Raw genomic sequence first — 21,386 nt, forward strand, 5'->3', positions numbered from 1 at the left:
TAAAGAGATTATGGGTGGATTTTTTTAATGTGTCTATTCTCTATTTTCTATATGTTTTGTTAGATGAGAATAGTTCTCTCATAATTGAAAACATTCATTTAAAAATGCATGGGGAGACTGAGCCCTGGAAGGCTAAGACCTTCTTTCAGCTGCCGGCTGGGTCTCCGTCTTGTACGTACATGTGTGAGCGCAGCTGAGAGGCAGGCAGCAGCTCTCTGGGAGCCCCAGCTCTGCTCTCAGACCCCAGAGGAATCTGGGCGTGGTCCAGGAAGGTCCCTTCATGGCCAGACCCATTCCAGACGGGCTGGCGTCAGAAGGTGAGTGAGCACAGCAGTCCATGGAGGAAGCTCAGGGCTGGCTACAGAGAGAAGGAGAAGGAAAAGGGATTCCCAGCGCTGACCACTGGGCCAGAATGAGGGGTGGGTGTGGTGGTGGTGGCGGCGGCGGGGAGATGAGATGAAGAGGGAAAGCTAGAGCCATGAGGTCATTGTGTGCCTGCCTGGAAGGTTAGGGGTGGGATTCATGCAGACAGAGTTTGAGAGATCACAGGTCTTGTTTCCTCGTCTCTTCAGTTGGGGATGGCTCTCCACTCTCCAGAAATAAAGGCATCACCAACAGAGACGTTTCCTGGGCTTAAGAACAGATGAAAAGACTTATGTTTCAGCCACAGGGGTTGGGTTGATATTAGGTGCCAGGCAGTTGGTTCCCACTCATGGCAACCCTGTGTACAACAGAACAAAACACTGCCCAGTCCTGTGCCATCCTCACAATCGTCATGTTTGAATCCATAGTTGCAGCCACTATGAAGGTCCCTCTCCTCAAGGGTCTTCTGCCCTTTTGCCGCCCCTCTACTTTACCAAGCATGATGGCCTTCTCCAGGAAGTATGTAAGATGAAGTCCTGCCCTGCTCACATCTAAGGAACACTCTAGCTGTACCTCTTCCAGGACAGATCTGTTTGTTCCTTGGCACTCCATGGTACTTTCAATATTCTTCGCCAGCACCATAATTCAAATGCATCAACTCTTCTTCAGTCTTCCTTATTCAAGTTCAACTTGCTTATTCAATGTCATACAGGCATAGCGGTGATTGAAAGTACCGAGGCTTGAGTTAGGTGCACCATAGTCTTCAAAGTGATATCCTTGATCTGCAACATTTGGTGCTTGTTGTTGTTGTTCACCAACTTTTTGTTTGCTAATATGATTCACATGTTCTTCTCCCCCCCCACACACACACCCTCATGGTATCACCACTCCCATTATTGTTCCTGAGGGGTTTGTCTGTCCTGGATTCTATGTGTCGAGAGCTCTTATCTGCACCAGTGTACATGCTCTGATCTAACTGGATTTGTAAGGTAGAACTGGGCTCTTGACAGTGGGGGGGGTGCCGGGGGAAGCATTACAGAACTAGAGGAATGTTGTATGTTTCATCGGTGCTATACTGCATCTGGCTGGCTCATCCCTTCCTTGTGACCCTTCTGTGAGGGAATGTCCAATAGTCTATGACCTTCAGCATTTTAGGAGGTCTTGTGCAACAGATGGGATATATCAAGCGACAAGATTTTAACCATTCAAGCCAGATTTATTGCTTTAATCTATATAGGCATCTCTCTAATCCTATCCATCTGATAACCAGGTTATTCCCACCCCTCAGCTCTGGTTAGAGGCCTATCACTGGAGGTTTATCCCTGTATCGATCCTGCAAATGGATGTGGGCTTCCCCTGTCACCCAAAGCCTTCCGCACACTAGGATTTCACTATTTAAACTCTGATACTATTCCCTCCTGTGGCTTTGGATTATATAATTTTTAATCCTTGGATTGCTGATGTTAGTGTGCATCTTCCATGTGGGCTTAGTTGGCATCTCACTTAGAGGACTACTTGTTTGAAAACAAGCCTCTAAAACCCCACCCCAGACACTATTCTTTCTGATGATAGGCGACACCATCTAATTTCTTCACCACGCTTTGCTATAGCACCCATATCTTCATAAGGGCTAGTATTGAGCAGGACCATGTCATAAGAACTTAGATGGGAGCTAGGATTTAGGGCAAGGGCAAAATCCATTCCTAAATCTATTTTTTCTTTTTAAAAATATCTGCCTCTGATTTACCTGAGACACCCTTGTTAATTTATGGTAGAGAATCTTAGCGATCATCTCCCTGGAGTATAAGGTCCTCTGTTTATAGTGTTATTGATTAGCCCATGGTAGCAATTGTAAAACACTTTGGAGAGAAGGAGATTGAAAAGTGTAGGTTAACTACATATCACAAAGCATGGATTATTTACTTGTACAGAATAAACTTTTACATGACTGGATGCTATTTTCACACACAATGGGAATTGGCGGTCAAGCAAAACTTAGAGTAATATTCATTGACAATGTCAGACACAGGTCTGCCAGAATAATACACATCTTAATACAGCAAGTAGGGCATTGATGTACTAAGTCAATGTTTGTCCACCTACTGACAGTTAAAGACTCTTATCTGTCTTCTCTTCTTCACACACCACGTAGTTTCAGTCTCAAGTCCTCAGGTTATAGGTGTACTTGAGGGAGAGCCTAGTGTACTTAGTGGGGTTCCACATCACATCCCTCTGGTATGGCCTTTGGCGGGTGTTGTGATCTTTGAAGATCAAAGGTTTAATGTCCCATGTTCTATGGCACATGGCCTGGATCCGCAGGGGACCAAAAAAGTCAGACCAATAAGGTTTATTTTTTTTTAGCACAAACACATTCATTTATTCATCAGAGGGGTGATCCTAATCAAGTCAACACTGGGAAATAGTTGCATGTAAAACTGTGTGTGATCGAAGTAATGGAATATGATAACAACAACAACAAAGCAGTATAGAGATTTGCTCATTGAACTGAGCTTGTTCCTTCTTACAGCTAATTCTTGTCCAAGTGATGATGGAATTTTTATTCTACTTTTTCATAGGTCCGAGTACAGGTGACATTGTTCATAACGCATTCCACCACTAATTCTCCATTTTCCAATTTTCTGGTTATTGTGCTCTCCTTCCCATCCCAATCCTGGTGTTGGACCAAAACACCATCTGTGACGTTGCAGACAGTCTGAGTTTTTCTGCCGTCAGGGGTGGTTTCTTCAAATTTCTCTCCCAGGTTACAAGAAAACTGTGTGGTTTTCAAAGTGCTCTCCGTTTTCACGGTGAGGGCTTTGCCATCACAAGTGATGACACAGTCAGGCTTGGCCATCGCCCCCATTTTTCGAAGAGCCATTCCCACTCCTAGTTCCTTCATGTATTCATCAAAGCCTTTGCTGTCCACCAGGCACCATCTTCCCACGAACTGCTCAATGGTGGCCATGGTGGGTGAGGACAGGCAGGCAAGCGGAGAAGGTAGAGGAGAGTGTGGCGGGTGAGCGCAGTGTGCCCCAATAAGGCTTATTAAGAGCAAAGTAGCAGCAGACTCTCTGTTAGGGTCCTTAAAAGTCCTGTTAGCCATGTTTTCCCCACTAGGAAGTTGGTCCTTCTTTTTCTACCAACAGACATGATGTGCTTGCCTTCTCCCAGATGTGTCTGCCCCCTTTCCCTGCTCCTGGCTTAATTTTTCCATCGGTATCCTCATCACTCTGCTAGGAATGCCCGCCAGTCACTGGGGCCTTGTCATACCTTTGCATGACAGCCACCAAGCCCCTTCCCTCCCCATTCATTTTTGACTCCTTCCAATTTTCCCTGATTCAAACTTGGTATCATACAAGCTTTAAGTATTAATAGATATTTAAAACTGCTTCTTCTCATTTTGGGTTGTGGCCCATATGCAAATGAACATGCCACCAGCTCTACTCCATCCAAGTGATTCTGTGGACTCAGTTTGGAGAAGGTATCTCTTTTCAGTCAGAGTTTTAACATCTTCCAACCTCTGACATGTGTCTGAAAATGTTCCAATGCTATTCATGAGATTTTCAGATCCGGCAGTGCTAATAAGGTGACTAATTCCTCAGAAGTGGACTGGCTATTTCTTCTCCATTGACTGTCCTTCGTCTGGAAGCTCTGTGGGAACCTGGTCACCTGAAATACCAGTGACGTGGCTTCCAGCATCACAGCAACAGGCAAGCCACCTCAGTACGACCAACTGACAGACAAGGTGGGGCACAGGGGCAGTCTAATAGAGGGCATGTGTTCCCTGACAGCTTGCACTGCCCTGGGCTCTGCGTGTGGGTGGTCTTGAGTGTCTGCCAACATAGTGTCTGGTAGAGTTCCCTCAAATAAAGCTGGGCCCCGATTCACTTTTGACTTACCACCAGTTTTTCTACCTTGATCTGTGGGGGGGGGGGAGTCATTGGGGGGATAATTCCAATTTCAAAGCCTCTCAGGCTATGTGTCCAAGTGTTTTTGGTTCTGAAAATACTCAACATAACAACATATGGTTCCAATTGTACATATCAGAGTTTTGATTTAATTTAAGGTATTTCCTTTGTGAAAATCATCTAATCATGTTGCTCAAATTTTGAAAAACTAGGAAGAAAAGTATATCCCAACAATAACAGTATCCTGGCATAAGGGTATATAGTAGTGAAAAGTTTACCAGTGTATTATTGCCAAAATAAATATACAAATTTATATCCTACCATGTCCAACAGATATGTAAAGCCTTTTGAAAAACATTTTTAGTATGTAGTTTTTGAAATGGCATTTTATTGATCTATTTTAATTTTTTTAAACAGAGATAAAGCTCAATTGAAAAGGGGAGGAATGTTGAAATGGCATTTTAATGACAAAGTACTGTTTCATTCAAGGAGTTGCCGGAACATACCTAATTTAGTTTCTATTTGCTTATGATTTTTTTACTGTTGTTACTAAATCTATAATAAAAGTTATTGTACCGACATCATTTTGTTTCTCCTTAGATTAGATTACAGAAACTGAGGGTGAATGTTGCTGACTTTTTTCCTCAATAATTTTATTGTTATACAATTCATTTACCATACATTCCCATAGTTAAGCCGCTTTTAAAAAGTGGTAGACAGATCATCACAGCCAGTTCTAGTGTAAACTCCCCCATTCCTTATTTGCTCCCTGGTTGTCCCCAGTCTCCCTCTCCCCAGTCTTGGACAAACCATCGCATCGGTTACATCTGTGTTTGCTATGACTCCTTCCATCCAGTCAGGGCGCTGCTGGAGCACACCTCACTGTGTTTCTATTGGCTTCTGATTTTTGACCATTGTTAATAAATCTGTACTAAATGCCGTTGTGCATACAGCATTGTAATGGTTTCTCAGATTAGATTATAGAAACTGCAGGGGAATATTGCCATGACTCTTGATGCGGATGAGAACTTACTCCCCAAACAGGTTGGAACAATTCCTGCAACGTTCCTACAGCAATATATGAGCATGTCCATTTCACGTCTTTGATAACAAACCAAATGGCTGAGATGAAGTCTTAAACTGTAGCGGTTCTCAACCTGTGGATCGCGACCCATTCGGGGGTCAAACGACCCTTTCACAGGAGTCCCCTAAGACCATCAGAAAACACATATTTCCAATGGTCTTAGGAACTGAGACACCGCTCCTCTATCCATCTCCAGGCGGGTCCGCCCGCAGGCAGATACGCCCACATATGAGTACCCTGCGTGAAGACTGTTACCCATACTACCCCATGTTTCAAGACAAAATTTCATTTATTTGTCATTAGAAATAAATATTTCACTATATATAATTACATATTGTTTTGGTAATGAATCACTATGCTTTAATTATGTTCCATTTGTAACAAAGAAAATACATCCTGCATATCAGATATTTATATGATGATTCATAACAGTAGCAAAATTACAGATATGAAGTAGCAACGAAAATGATTTTATGGTTGGGGGTCACCACAACATGAGGAACTATATTAAAGGTCACGGCATTAGGAAGGTTGAGAACCACTGACTTAAATTTCTCATGACTCTTCTTTAAACAAGGTGCCCATCCTCTAGTGAATAAAGTTCAGGTACAAAGCAGATAGTAGACATGGCAGCTGTAACAATGGGCTCAGACACAGGGAAGAAGGTGAGGACGGGGCTGTGTCCTTTCCTCCACTGGGTCATGGTGAGTCAGATTAGACTCGATGGGACTTAACAACACAGAAGATAGGGTTCCTGGTGAGTTTAACCGCAAGGTCAGCAGTTCAAAGTCACCAACTGCTCTATGCTCTAAGGGAGAAGGGTGTTGCAGTCTGTCTCTATAAAGATTGAACCTTGGCAAACTCTGAGTCAGGGCTACTGTATCCTACAGGGTTACTATGAGTCAGAATCAATTGAACAGTAGCAGGTTTTTGTTTGTTTTGTTTTGAAGATGGAAGCTGCTACACTGAGAAAAGGCGTCCTTTAAGCCAGGTGAGTCAGGGGGACAGGCGAGGGGCAGTGAACAAGAGAAAGGCTCGCAATGGCCGCACTGGCAATGTTTCCTTCCTTTGTCTGCGGGTTTGATGTGAGTGTGAGCCAGCGGGACCTACACACGGTTTCCAGTGATGTTCGGTGGATTGCTATGAGCCTAAGAACGCGGCCAGAAAAACCAAAGCCATTCCGCAGGGTCGCTTTTTCATAAGAAAAGGTTTTGGGTGAATTTGAATCTGAGGCCAAACTCCAAACAGCTCTTGGTGCACTGCTGCAGACAAAAGATGTACTTTCTAGAATCTAGATAGCTAGACTGCACAGCACTGTGTCCGCACACCTGTCTTCTCAGCTGACTCAGGGATACAAAAGTCACGTGTGTATGGGATGATGGCATTCTTTTCTCAGATTGGGGTGTGTAGTGACAGACGTCTCATCTTCCCTTCAGGAGACTCAGTTTGATTCCTGATCAAGGCAACTGATGTCTGTCAGTGGAGGCTTATGTGCTGCCATGATGCTGGACAGGTCTCTGCAGAGCTTCCAGACTAAGGCAAACTAGGCAGATTAGACACACAGTTGAGGCTAACAACTATTGGCCTAGTTGGCACAATAAACCTATCATAGTTACTCTTCTTACTCAAGGACCCTTATATAAGCTACAAATTTCGCTGAAAACTAAAGTCGCTTCTAATATTATGCACTCTGATTTCCATTCTCTGTAAATGATGTGTTTTTGGATTTTAGCAACCTTGGCTCTTAGCACAGCACCCCACCACTTGTCTGTCAGTGGTGGCTTGTGTGCTGCTGCCATGCTGGGAGCTGTGTCACAGCCTTTCAAGTGCCAGCAGTCACCAGGGTGGACAAGTTTCAGCAGAGCTTCCTGATTAAGACAGAGGAGGAAGAAAGGTCTGCCAACCAATCAATGAAAACTTTAGGCAGAACATCAGACACTGTCCCAAGCCATGGTCTTTCCATCACTTCACATACGTGCCCAGCTGGACAGTGAAAAGGAAGCCAGACCAGGGCGGGTGCATTGGAAGTGCCGAGTTGACTTCCAGGCACGGTCAGAACAAGTCAGTGTTATGAGAAGTACAATGAGAGAGCTCCCTAAATGCTAGGGTGGTGAGACTCTGATTCTCTTCCTGTGGACAGGCCATCAGAAAGGAATGGTCGCTACAGAAGGACTCTGTGTTGGGCAAAGTAGAGGGTGGAGAAACAAAGGAAACCTTCATGAGATGGACTAACACAGTGACCACGGCCACGGACTCAAACACCCAATGATGCTCATGAGATTGGCTCAGGCCTGGCAGCATGTCCTCCTGGGAGAAGTAAGGTCGCAACTGGCAATAACAACAGCAGGACACGCTAGAAAAATGGACCGATTCTTGACAGGTGACAGCAATATAATCGACTGCAGTCCCTCTTTGAATGTCTAAGGTACATTTCTGGTAACTGTCATAGAGGTGCCATCAGGATTACATGAGAAAAATATATCTGAGATAAAGTTTACTGTGCCAACCTGGCCGATAAACACATGTGAGGTTAATTGAAGGGGGGGAGAGATAAGTGACTCAGTGAGCCCTTTTGAGTTCTCGGGTCTCTTGCTTTCTGATGGTCGGACCAGGGTGCAGCTGCCTTAACCAGTTCCCTGCTTCAGCTGGCAAGGCTCACTTCCTGCAAGACATCCCCAAGGAGAAGCCACAAGGACTTACCCTGATGCAGCCCTGGGTGCTGGAGCAGCCGTGTGGAGATCCCTGTCAGCGCTGAGATGCTTACACGCTCACTGTTTCAGCTTTCCTCCTGCAGTCAGCATCATTGCGACTGTTTTGTGAGATGGAGGAGGACTTTGTGGATTGGTGGTGGACAAATGGACTAATGTTGGACTTGTGGGCTTGGGCAGCACTGGGTTGGGATGTTTTCTTGATGTGCACTTACCCTTTATATGAAACTTTCTCTTATACATGAGCTTCTGTGGATTTGCTTCTCTAATGTACCCAGCACAGTGTATGGCACAAAGAAGATGAATGGTGCTTGTTATTATGACATCTTTACTATGATTATGAGGGCGCTCATCAGACAGGCGATAAAAGCCCCGGATCCACAGGGCTCCTTATTCCTCAAAGAATTTGACGTTAGCCTTTCATCAGTGCGCCCTTCTTGGAGAGCTAGCTTGTCCCTGAATCGCGTGCGCTGTTGTTAGTCCTGCTGAGCCCTTCCTGCTCACGTCAACAGGTGGTGCAGAGAGGTGAAAGTGGGTTGTCTTCAATTGTGGAAAAGAAGCTTGCTGTGGTCTCTTCCTGAGCCTCAGCCTTTGCAAACGCAAATGGCGAAGCCCTGATGCTCTCTGAAGCCCACTGCCCACGCTGCTGCCAAAGCCTGATTTCCACGACAAGCTCAGATCCTGGCACTTCCTGGTTTGAAATGCCTGACCCTCCTCCACAGCCCAAGCACCTTCACCGGGCAGAGGAGGCCATGTAGGACCAAATCCTGAGCATTCTCTGGCCTCCCTGCTAGAGATCCCCTGCCTTGAAATGCCTGCTGGTAATCTGCAAACAAGGGGCCTGTTGGTGCAAAGGTTAAGCAGTGGGTTTCTAACTAAAAGGGCAGCGATTTTCCCGCTCCAGTAGCTCTGCAAGAAAGATCGAGTGATGTGCTACGGTAAAGATTACTGTCTTTGATGCTGTGCAGTCTGGCACAGCAGGCGCCGCACTGAACTGCTAACTACATGTCCGCCGTTTGAACTCAGCGGTCTCTCCATGAGAGAAAAACATGAGGCTGTCTACTTCCTTCCACACGTCAAGTTCCAGGAGCAGTTCTACTCTGTCCTACAGCGTCATTACAAGTCAGAATGAACTTCAGGACAGTGAATTTGGGGGTGTAAGGGCCACCCATAGGACAGAGTAGAACTTCCCCACAGGGTTTCCTATGCTGTCATTCTTATAGGAATTAGGTTGTAAATGGAAAGGCTGGTGGCTTGAACCTACCAGCTGCGACACAGGAGAAAAACTTGGTAATCTGCTGTTGTGAAGATGACCACAAGCAAGACTCTTGTAACGTCAGGGGGAGCCTTCCTCGTGAAATCAGAGGATTTTCTTGCCAATTTTGAGCAGTGTCAGAAAAGAGGAAAACCCTAAAGGAGATGGACTGACAGTGCCTACAGCAATGGGTTCAAGCATAGGAACACTGCGAGCATGGCACAGAGCTGGAAAGTGTTTCGTTCTGTCGTCCTTAGAGTAGATTGAATCCGCAGTGACCCAATGGCATCTAACAATTGCAAGTGTCCTTGGTGGCTGAGGGAGAGCGCCCAGGAAAGGACAGAGACCTGCCTCAGTCGAGTGACTTCCTGTCTCCATAAAGTGTTGCCCTTTCTGTGTAACTGTCACAGGGAGATTTTCTTCTCTCCTGACTCTGCAGGCTCTGTTTGCCTTTGGAGGCTGGAAAGCATTGTGGGATTTCTGTTTAATAAAGTGGCTTTGCTTAATTAAGCTTTTTCTTTACACCTCGTATTAGGAGTAGTAGGCTCACATTATGTCCTGGAGACATTGTCTTTGAAGAAGACTGAAGCCAGAGAAAATATGTCCAAACTCACTGCTACCGCCCCATAGGTACCCTAAAAGAGAAGGTAAAATTGCCCCTGTGAGTTTCTGTGACTATAACTCTTTACAGGAATAGAAAGTTTCTTTTGTCTCCCATAGAGTGGATGGTGGTTTTGAACTGCTGACCTGTGGTTAGCAACTGAAAACATAACTACTACCCTACCCTAAAGATAGCCCAGACCTCTCTCCCTCAAAAAAAGGTAGAGAGGGCTGCCTGCAACCATTGCCTTGAGAAACACTTTGTTTGTTTGTTTGGGTTGTTGGTCTGTTTTTTTTTACCTTGAACAAAAACTATTCCTGAGAATACTTCTTACCAGAAATGCAGTGTGACACACAACATAAATGATATCCCACAGTAGAGTAGTGTTCTTGCTACTCAAAATAAAACAAAGCAAAATCTAAACCCAACAATCAAAAAGCAACCACCAAACCAAACAGCTGTATGAATCTAAAGGGTCAGCATTTCATGGAAAGCAAAGATGAGCCGGTCAGGGACAGGGAAAGTAGAGTCTGAGAAATAGAGCCATCCGAACACAAGGCATGGAAATGTTGACACATGTGAGAGATGTTAACTAATGTCGTTGAGCAATTTGTACGGAAATTGCCAAAGGAGAGCCGAACTTACTGTGCAAACTTTCACCAAAATCACAATCACATACCTTTGAAAAAATGAAAAACATTAGTGTTTGGAGACACGTCTGAGAAGTGCTTGCTCATAGAACTTAACTGCATTTGCCTAGAGGGTTTGCTGGTTTTCCCGGAACACTACCCTCCCCCCCACCCAAAAAAAAAAGAACTTAACTGCAATCATAAATAGCGGACACCATCTCTTGGAAGCAGGGAAGTCAGGTTTGACTCCGCGGTCCTTACAACCACCTCCAGGGACAAAGCCCAAACTCTGTCAGGTGCTCTACATGCTTCCTCTCGATCCTTATAGCAACCTGGAAAGACAGTAGTACTATTATGCCTTAAAGTGATTTTTCCCATCTCAACAATGAGGACATTGAGGCCCAGAGAGTTTACTGTTTCCTCAGCAGAAGTAGGATGCCAGCTCAGTCCTGTTGACCCTTCCCATTTGTTTCCCTTTTCCTCTGGGAGTGCCACAGGGATTGTTGGGTGGGCTCTGCCATCGAAGTTGACCGCTAACAGGTTCAAACAGCAGGGGAGCTCAGATGGTAATGCTGGACCTTAACAGCAGGACTAAAGCAATAAGGTGTGCCTACACGGGCTGCTTGCTGGGAGAGAGGGAGAACAGAGTAATCCCACCAAGACAGAGCTCTGCAGTGACTGCGCGGGGTCCTAGCGTTCCCAGAGGGACACTGGCTGGGGACCGGAGAGGGCCTGTAACTCTTCACCTTGTATGAGGCGCTCTTAAATGGAGCACTTTTCTTCCTAGGAAGGAAAAGTTGAATGTGGCAAGAATGCACGTGGACACCACTCCCTCAGACCCATGGAAGGAAGCCAGGTCCGGCTGTTCCAGAACAGATCAGAACATCCTGGGCTGCCATCCAGTTGGGGCCATTGAGAGTGGAGGAGAAGGAAGGTGGTTTATCGAGGCAGGGTTGTCAGATTTAGCTAAGAAACATATAGGCTACCCTGTTGACTTTGAATTGCCAATAGGCACTATTATATCTGTCAGCCCCAGAAGGCGGTGCTTTCCTGAGCTAAGTTTTAGGACCCACAGGAGGTCAAGGAAAGATGAACGGTGTTTTAGACCCGGTGGCTTAGAAATGTTCACTATATAGGTAAAGCCTTACTTAGTACTTACAGTTTGATAGTGCATGCTTTCCTAGTATAGTTTTTAAAACATCTATTAAAAATTCTTAATATAATCAAGAAAAGATCATTTGTTTATTATTTCAAGTATTTTTATATGTGCTGAAAGGGGACAGAGGGCTAAAAGAAATAATTTACCGGTAATTTCTTCCTTAATACTAGACAAGAAGGCACACTACAATAATGAACTATAAAAATGGAACCAGACAACAGAAAAACCCCTCAGGACCATTAAGGGGAGCAATGTTACTAGGAGGGTAAGGGTAGGGGTTGGGGGGATAAGGGGAACCAATCACAATGCTCAACGTCTGGACCCCATCCCAGGGGAACAGACAGCAGAAAGGTGGGTGGAATGAGACAGCAGTCAGTATAAGACATGAAAATCAAAATTTATAATTTTTCAAGGGGGCATTGGGGAGGGAGAGAGGGAAGGGAAGGGAGAAAGGAGGAACAGATACCATGGCCTCAAGTAGAAAGAAAATGTTTTGAAAAAGATGATAACATATGTAAAATGAATATATGTATGGATTGTAGTAAGAACCCCCAATAAAATAAAATTTTTAAAAAATGAAACTTGGCAACTTGAGTCTCCCTGCTAAACTGCTCCTTGTCAAATGAGAAACAGCCTCATTCTGAGCTGACCAATGAAAATCTCATTTTCAAATCACCAAAGAAAATCCTTTTATAAAGAGAATGTTGTTGAACTTTGTTTTTATAGAATTTGAACACTTAATTTGGTTCTCAGATGAGATGGGATTATTTTTTTAAATGAAAAGATTATCTCTTTTTCTTTGAAAGGCTCCTTTAAAAAATAATTTTCTTATCTATTGATTAATACTTAAGATTAATCAAGATCACCATGTCAAAATATTGACAAGATCACCATGTCAAAGTATCAACAATGTGGATGGCAGGTTTGAACCACAGAACTTATGGCTAGCAGGTCAAGACATAACCCACTACACCTGGGCTCCTTTGAAGCCCTTTAGTAATTGAGAGGTTGGAGATGGAGGCGTGGAACAGAGATAAAATTTAGCCAGGAATGTGAAGTTGAGAAAGATTTTATTGAGAAGAGAGAGAACTCCCGGGAGGGAAGGGCGAGCAGAGAAGGACAGGGGCATCTTGAGTCCCCCGGGCAGGTTCCGAGACTCAAAGAGTCAGGGGAATCATGCCTGGCAGTGAGGCAGTGGGACTTATATAGGGCTTGAGCCAAGGACATATGTACTGATAAGGGGAAGGAGGGCCTTCTGGTGCTGCAGTTGCAGGGTCTGAGTCAGGGTGTGGTCTGTGAGTAAATAGTCCTGGATCACTGAGGGAAAGGGCTGTACAGACCCAACCCGGAGAGATAAGCTCCTCGGGATGCTGGAGGCAGGGACTGAACAGTCCAGCTCTGGCCTTGAGAGGAAGGGGGCCGGGGGCACACAGTCCAGCAGGCTATCGTTCGGGAGAGCTGGGGGAAGCAGCTGCATGGTCCAGACCCGGCTCAAACAGTAATCCTTATTAGATAGCCCCTGAGGTGTTCCCTCACTCCCTTATTTCAGACTCCCAATATTTTGACATGGTGAAAGGAGGGAATTGAGAAGAACCAGAATTCCACAATACTTCACTGTGCACACATACTGTGGACATATTACCAGGAGACACCATTCCCTGGAGAAGCTCAAGCTCGGTAAAGTAAGACAACAAAAAAGAAGAGTACTCAGCAGAATGGGAGATGGAACTTCGTAGAGCAACAGTGCATGGACTCCCGCTCAAGGTGGATCTGCATAGACTCCTCTTACCGAGAGTGTCCAGAGTGCTGTGTCATTGGGAAAATGATGGTGTCATCAATGCAATCGCCTTATACCCCAGGGTGAAGATTGACAATGTTGAACTTCTATGTTTATATGGGTTTTTGTTTTCCTGCCTTTACCTTGTTTTTCTCTGTGTTTGTTTGTTTGCTGGTTGATTTGTTGTTGGTGTTGGTGTAGTTGGTCCTATGGGGGTTTGATTTTGTCATAAGATGACCACCAAAGTAAACCTCAGTCATGCATATCCCATGGACAAGCAGATGGATTCTGGGCTCCCAGTTAACTCTAGCCCCAATCCAAGAACAGTTAGTTCTGATGACATGGCCCTGCTGGATACTGATCTTCATGCAATGATCACTGACAATAGGGGGCTACAGGAAAGTGTGGTGAAGAAAGATGGTGCCCAGCTATCACTTGAAATAGTGTCTGGGGTCTTACAGGCCTGTATTCAAACAAGCAGTCATCTAAGTGAGGAGTCAACAAGTCCACTTGGAAGAAGCACCCCAGCTTGTGTGATCCAAAGATGACAATAACAAAATCCAAATATGATTAAGGGAAAAGTATCAGAGCTTAAATTATCAACACCCAATTTGTAGAGAGCTGTGGAGGACAGTGGACGCTCAAAACCCATCTGCAGAGGATCTAGCCTGATTAAACCTTTGCCAGATCCCTGTAGCCATAGGCAAGGGTCTCAAACAGCCTAACTATCAAATACAGATCACTGGAATCCTGATTATGCTGGTTCAAGCTTGGTAATTGGTCAGTTGACCTCCCTCTAGACCCAACCTGAATTTGTTCTAAATGCAAAGATCTCTTGCTTTTTGTTCCATGGCAAAAATGTCTTCTTTTGAATATTAATGGTGGTCTTTTCTTTTTTCACTCATTGTTTGTATTTTTAATCTTTATATTACGATTATTTTATCCTTACCATGTTATTTTTGTTGTTGTTCCTTATTGTTTATTGGGTTTACATTTGTAAAGCCCAGGAGTGGATGCATACAGATAACTGATGTGAGGGAATGTACAGGTGGAGTGGGGGGAGATAAGGAGGGTGAGGGGATTTCAGGAGTGAACAGTGAAGGTGGGAGGGGGAGGGAGCACTAGAACTGAATGTAATTACACAATTCATTTTAAAGGTGATTTAATCATGGGGGTGGAATTTGATTGTGGTAATGATTGTACAATTCTTCTTGATATGACTGAACAATTGAATTGTATTATATGTGGGTTATGTGCCAATAAAACTGTTTAAAAAAAAGAAAGAAAGAAAAGAGAAAGCTCCTCAATGAGATGGGTTTACACAGTGGCTGCAACGATGGACTCATAAAATTGTGAGGATGGCACAGAACCTGGTTGTGTTTTGTTCTGTCGCACATAAGGTCACCACATGTAGGAACCAACTTGACAGCACCCAACATCAGCAGCAGCTAGCGCGCTCCATTTTCTGATGTCCATATTGTAAATCCTAGCTTCCATATATGGACCCAGCATCAATAAAGAAATGTTCTGGCAAAGCGTTCTCTCTGGCTCCAGGTCTTGCATGGACTTCATCTTTGCCTCGCCTCAGGTTCTGTGGACTGGCTTACTGTCTGACTGGATTTTCACAGCCTTATGGCTGGTGTCCGGCCATCTGACCGACAGATTTCAGATCTTCAGCCTCTGTAGACATGAGTGAGGATAATCCTCCAGACTGACATCTGGCCCTTTGATTTTGGACTTGCCAGCCTCCCCAGTGGTGGGGTCATTTCCCTGATGGTTCGCAAGTTCTGTAGGGCAGTCCATTGAATGAGGCAACACAAAGACAGACAGGAGGGGCAGTACTGATGTGGGGAGAGGAGGAGTTGACGCCAAAGACAACAGTTTGGAAAAACTGAACATGTGGGCATCATTAACCTCTGTCACTTTGTGTTGATCCTTCGAAATTTTCTATGTGCTTACATATATTGTTTTCTAAGAGGGAAATGTCATAGATGCCGGGAAATGTTGCCCTAAAAGATGCGTGAAATATTTCCACTGTTGCCCCAGGCCAATGAAAAGCTGAGGGAAGAACTCTCATGCCTCAGACAGCAGGTGTTTTGTTCCGCCTTTGAGGTGGGAAAGGACTGCACAGACCAGAGATGCTGAGGAATGAAACCAGATCCCACAGTATGGGTTTTAAATCCAAGAGCAAAGGGAGGCCACTGAATGGATTTAAGTGAGGGTGTGGCTTAGTGTGAGGATGCTTTTATAAATCTAATCTGTAAAGAATGGAATATAAAAGTCCAAGAGGGGAAAGAGAAAGGTCACATGGGAAATTATCCCAGTACTGGTGAGAAGCCAGGAGAAGAGTATGTCCTTCTGAGATGTACTTCAGCGGTGGAACCAACAGGACCTGCTGAAGGGATGGCCACAGGGCAAAAGGAAGGCAGGCTCTTCACACATGGATTGTGTGTCCTGTGAATCCCCTCAGATCTTAGAAGAGGGATGACAACAGCCGTATCACAGAGCATTGTAAAGTCCATATGGCCAACATATTTAGGTTACAATGTACTATCTTATCATTTGATCTCCCTTTTGATACATTTTAAAGTTGTTTCAGCTGTTTAAAAAGGGGAAATACAAGGAATAAGCTTCCGGTGAGTCCCCTCCTGCCATAGACCAGGATGTGAAAAGCCTCGTTATCATGCAGAGTGCATTGGAAAGTGGATTATTACAGTTGGGAAGATTTTCCTTTACCAAACTCACTGCCATTAAGTTAATTGTGACTCATAGCAACCCTGTGGGACAGGGAAGAACTGCCCCTGTGAGTTTGCCAGGCTGTAACTCTACGGGAGCAGAAAGCCTCATCTTTCTCCCGTTTTCTTTACACTGAGTTTAATCCATATTAAAGGCTGCAATCTTCGATATTCATCAGCAAGTACTTCAAGTCCTCCTCTTTCTCAGCAGGCAGGGTTGTGTCATCTGCCTACCAAAAGTCATTAATAAGACTTCCCCCAATCCTGATGCCAAATTCTTCTTCATATAATACAACTTTGGGATTTTTGCTCAATAGACAGATTGAATAAGTATTGTGAGGGTACACAACCCTGATTCACACCTTTCCTGATTTTGAACTACGCAGTATTCCCTTGTTCTATTTGAATGCCTGCCTCCTGGTCCATGTACAGGTTCTGTATGAGCATAATAGTCTAATGTAGGAAACTAACACGGAGGGAAATATAACTAGGTCTATATGCCCTAACTTTTAACAGCGGGAATCTGGAAAGCTAATATTCCACAGTAGGAAAGCCACCACTTTGGTAAGTTAGAGATAAAGTCCAAGTACATAATCCTGCTTTAAATATCATTCCCACAGATTCTCCCCTAACAGCTATGCTGCCTTAAAGTGAGCACATGGTTGATTCTGTCTCCCTATAGAAATGGACATTCTATTGTTATCTCCCTGGCCTGCTGCACCAATCCCCCCTTATACCTTTCCTCAATGCAGGTATTAGGTTTCCTCTCCTGTCAGCTCAGGGACTTTCCTGTGGTTACCACCCACTTTGTAACTACTGAATATGCATGTCTTATGGCTACCTATAAATATCCAGATAGGAAAGACCAGCAGTTCTCAACCATTGGGTCTCGACCCCTTTGGGGGTCTAACGACCCTTTCACAGGGGTAGCCTAAGACCATTGGAAAACACATATTTCCCATGGTCTTAGGAACCAAGACTTCACTCCTCGATCCGTCTCCAGGCAGGTCCTCCCACATGCAGATACGCCCACATAGAAGTACCCGGCGTGAAGACTGTTACCTATACTACACCATGCTGCAAGACAAAATTTCATTTATTTCTAATTAGAAATAAATATTTCACAATATATAATTACATAGTTTTTGTTATGAATCACTATGCTTTAATGATGCTCAATTTATAACAATGAAAATATATCCTGCATATCAGGTATTGACATTATGATTCATAACAGGAGCACAATTACAGTTATGAAGTAGCAACGAAAACAAGTTTATGGTTGGGGGTCACCACATGAGGAACTGTATTAAAGGGTCACAGCATTAGGAAGGTTGAGAACCACTGGTAAAGATGCTCCCCCACCCCCCTCTCTTCTCCCGCCTCCACTTGGACCATCAAGAGAGGCTGAGGTGAACATGCTACCATGAAATGTGTGACTCTTTTTATTCTCATGCCTTTCTATGACTTTACTATGATCTTTATATAACTGTACAATTGCACCTACAAACCCCTCGGTTGTTAGAGGTTGGTGTCATCTGACATCATGTCTTTGTGTAGTCAATAAAACACAAGTAAAGAGATTTCTGGTGTTCTCTGCTTTCAGCCCAGATCCAGCTGACATCAGCAATGATATCCCTTATTCAAAGTCCTCTTCTGATTCCAGGTAGAATTTCGGGAAGTTTTCTGTTGATGTACTGCTGCAACCGTTGTTGGATGAACTTTAGCTAACTTTACTTGCATGTGATATTAATATTGTTCAATAATGTCAGGATGCTGTGAGGTCACCTTTTCTTTGCAATGGCACCAAATGTGACCCTCTTCCAGTCAGTTGGACAGGCAGCTATCTTTCAAATTCCTTGGGATAGGTGTGTGCTCCCAATCTTCATCAGCTTGCTGAAGTATTTCCATCACTGTCTGTCCATTCATGGAGCTTTGTAGTTCACTATTGCCTTCCATTCAACTTGGACTTTTCTTCAGTTCCATCAGTTCCTGACCACATGCCACCTCTTTTTGGTACCGTGACTCGTGTATCCTTCCCTCTGCTTTTGATGCTTCCGGCATCATCCAATATTTTGTACATAGACTCTTTTAATAATGCAATTTGAGGCCTGAATATTTTTCATGAGTTTTTTCAACTTAAGATATGCTAAGTGTGTTGCACATTTCATTATAATACTTTGTCTCCGAAGATAGACTAACTCATCTACAGATGAAACTGCAGGATGCCAGGGGTTTTCTTCACAATAGTGAAAGTGGAATTAGATAGAGGCAAGATAAGATTCGAGATTGGTCACACACACTAAGCTATGGGAGCTCAGATGGGCACGTGGTGCTTCCTGTATACTATTCTCTTCACTTGTAGAAATTTCCAGGAAATGTTGTTAGAAATTATAACCTCCATGAGGACAGCAACATTGCTTCTGTTATTACTTTGTTTTTTTTTTTTACTTTTATTGGGGGCTCTTACATCTCCTAGCACAATCCATACATTCATCCAGTGTGTCAAGCGCATTTGCACATATGCCACCATCATCATTTTCAATGCATTCTCTTCCACTTGAGCCTGTTATCAGCTCCCCATTTCTTCCCCTTCCCTCCCCCACTATTGGGTCTCCCCTCCATGCTCCCTCTCCCCCATTCACATTGTGTATGATTTTGTTCTGGGTCTCAGATGCCTGATACTTGATCCCATCAACACCTTATGATCACATAAGCTGATGTGCTTCTTCCATGTGGGCTTTGTTGTTTCTCAGCTAGGTGGCCACTTGTTTATCTTCAAACCTTTAAGAAACCAGATGATATATATTTTTGTTATTTATTTATTATATATATTATTTATTATATATATATAATATATTAAGTCATTATTAGGAGCTCAAAGAACTCTTATCACAATCCATACATACATCAATTGTGTAAAACACATTTGTACATTCATTGCCCTCATTCTCAAAGCATTTGCTTTCCATACAAGCCCCTGGCATCAGCTCCTCATTTTTCCCCTCTCTCCCCACTCCCCCTTCCTCATGAACCCTTGATAATTTACAATTATTTTTCATATCTTGCACTGTCTGACGTCTCCCTTCACCCACTTTTCTGTTGTCCGTCCCCCAGGGAGGAAGTTATATGTAGATCCTTGTAATCAGTTCCCTCTTTCCAACTCACCCTTCTTCCACCCTCCCAGTATGGCCACTCTAGGGATCTTACGGCCTTACTTCCATTGATTTTAGTTCACTTGCTGTTCCCTTGTCCCTGGGTTGGTGCCCACCCTCTTTCCTTTTTTCCACCTCACCTTCTCATGTATCCCCCTGGAACCATTGGTCCCATTATTTTCATCTCCGAATTATTTATCCTGCCTAGCTTATCTAGACAGACATGCAGATACCAGGCAAAGCCAAATAAAACAAAGGAAGTCAAAACCAAAAAAACAATAACAAAAAACAAAATAACAACAAAAAGAAAACCACTGACAAAAATGGAAAAGCCTATAAATAGTCTGTTTGTTGGCCTTTACGAGTGTTTTCCAGTCGAGTCTGATGGGGTGCCACACTCTGTCTCCCAAGTCTATTTTTGGTTTTTTCCCCCGGGGGGGTTTCATCACTCTGCTCCCCCTGCTGCTCTGCTGCGTGCCCTCAGTGCCTCGTCCCAGCGTGATGGGGACTGACCATGCTGTCCCCCACAGCGGCATGGTTCAGTGAGGGACACCGTGTCCCATAGTGGGCCCGGCCCTACAGTCCTCCCCGTGCGTGCGTTATCTACTCTGAGAAGGAACACTGTGCCCGGGGCTTGGCAGGCCAGCATGTCCTTTCCTCCCTCTCCATCCCTTTTCATTTGTTTCTCCCGTGTGCTCTAATCCCTATGGGCCCTCTCCCCAAGCTGCAGCCCCAGTGCTGCCCTCTGAAGTGCATCCTTCTGAGGGGGAGGAGGGTGTCCACATAGTTGGGATTTGGGCCAGCCCCACAGACCTACTGGTTCCCTGGTACATGTGGGTATGTTGTATTCACATCTTGGCACATCGGGTTGAAGCCTGGTCTCTCTCTCCCTCTCCTGTGGAGATAGAAACAATACCCTCCCCTTGGGTGGGTTAGTGCGCTGCTCACCCCCACCCATGTCTGTCTGTCTGTCTGTCTGTCTGTCTGTCTGTCTGTCTGTCTGTCTGTCTGTCTCTCTCTCTCTCTCTCTCTCCTCCTATTTAGTTGGCTGCCGTTCCTATCTCTAGATTGGGTTTGGCCCCTGCCATAGTTGCTGGACCTCAACCCAGGGATATAGATGCATATAGTAGCTTTTCCCCTATACGTGTTTTTTTTAAGCTTACCTCAGTGGAATCATGTTGTACTTGTCCTTTTGTGCTTGGCTTACTTCGCTTAGCATGATTTCCTCCAGTTCTTCCCATGTGGCAATGTGCTTCATGCGTTCATCACTGCTTTTTAGCGATGCATAGTACTCCATTGTATGTATATACCACATTTTGATCCATTCATCTGTTGATGGAAATTTGGGTTGTTTCCAAGTTCTTGCAATTGTGAACTGTGCCAGTGATAAACACTGGAGCACAGATGTCTGGCTGTTTGTTTCTTGCCTCTTCTGGGTATATGCCAGTAGGGGAAATTGCTGGGTCATATGGTAGCCCGATTTCCATTTGTTTTAGATATCTCCAAATCAATTTCCCCAATGGCTGTACATACCTACAGGTCCACCAGCAGTGGATGAGAATTGCTATCTCACCATAGCCCCTCCAACACTTGTACTTTCTGATATTTTGAATTGGGCTATCTTTGAGGGGGTTAGGTGGTATCTCATAGTTGTTTTCATTTGCATTTCTCTTATGGCTAAAGATTGGGAACACGTTCTTATATATTTATTGGCCATTTGGATTTCTGCCTCTGTGAAACTTCTGTTCAGGTCCTTTGTCCACCCTCCTTAGTGAACAGTTTTTTTTCTTACTGTATCGCTTCTGTTTTTCAATGCTGCATTCCCAGGACTTAGGATTGTGCCTGGTAGTATGATAAATATTCACTCAATTACAGAACTCCCTGAAACCACTGAAGAGGTAACCAGATACCCATATAGGTAACCAGATACCCGTATAAGTTCTAGCTCCTCCTTAGAAAGGACTTGTGGCCCACCTTTACACATAACATTATGACTCCATTTCACTAATGGA

General features: G+C 44.3%; 1 long non-coding RNA gene and 1 pseudogene across 1 annotated transcript in view; both read right to left on the minus strand.

Annotated features, from left to right (window-relative positions):
* Positions 1–2,920: 2,920 nt before the first annotated feature.
* LOC142437416 (fatty acid-binding protein 5 pseudogene) lies at positions 2,921–3,328 on the minus strand (annotated as a pseudogene).
* Positions 3,329–18,857: 15,529 nt separating this feature from the next.
* LOC142437417 (uncharacterized) overlaps positions 18,858–21,386 on the minus strand; it is a 50,821-nt gene continuing 48,292 nt past the window's right edge. The window contains exons 3-4 of the long non-coding RNA XR_012782199.1: positions 20,538–20,703; positions 18,858–19,003 (exon numbers count right to left, since the gene is read on the minus strand). This is a non-coding gene — a long non-coding RNA (uncharacterized LOC142437417). The remainder of the gene's footprint in view (positions 19,004–20,537; positions 20,704–21,386) is intronic.

The sequence above is a fragment of the Tenrec ecaudatus genome, chromosome 1 (assembly GCF_050624435.1).
Source record: "Tenrec ecaudatus isolate mTenEca1 chromosome 1, mTenEca1.hap1, whole genome shotgun sequence".
Lineage (NCBI taxonomy): Eukaryota > Metazoa > Chordata > Mammalia > Afrosoricida > Tenrecidae > Tenrec > Tenrec ecaudatus.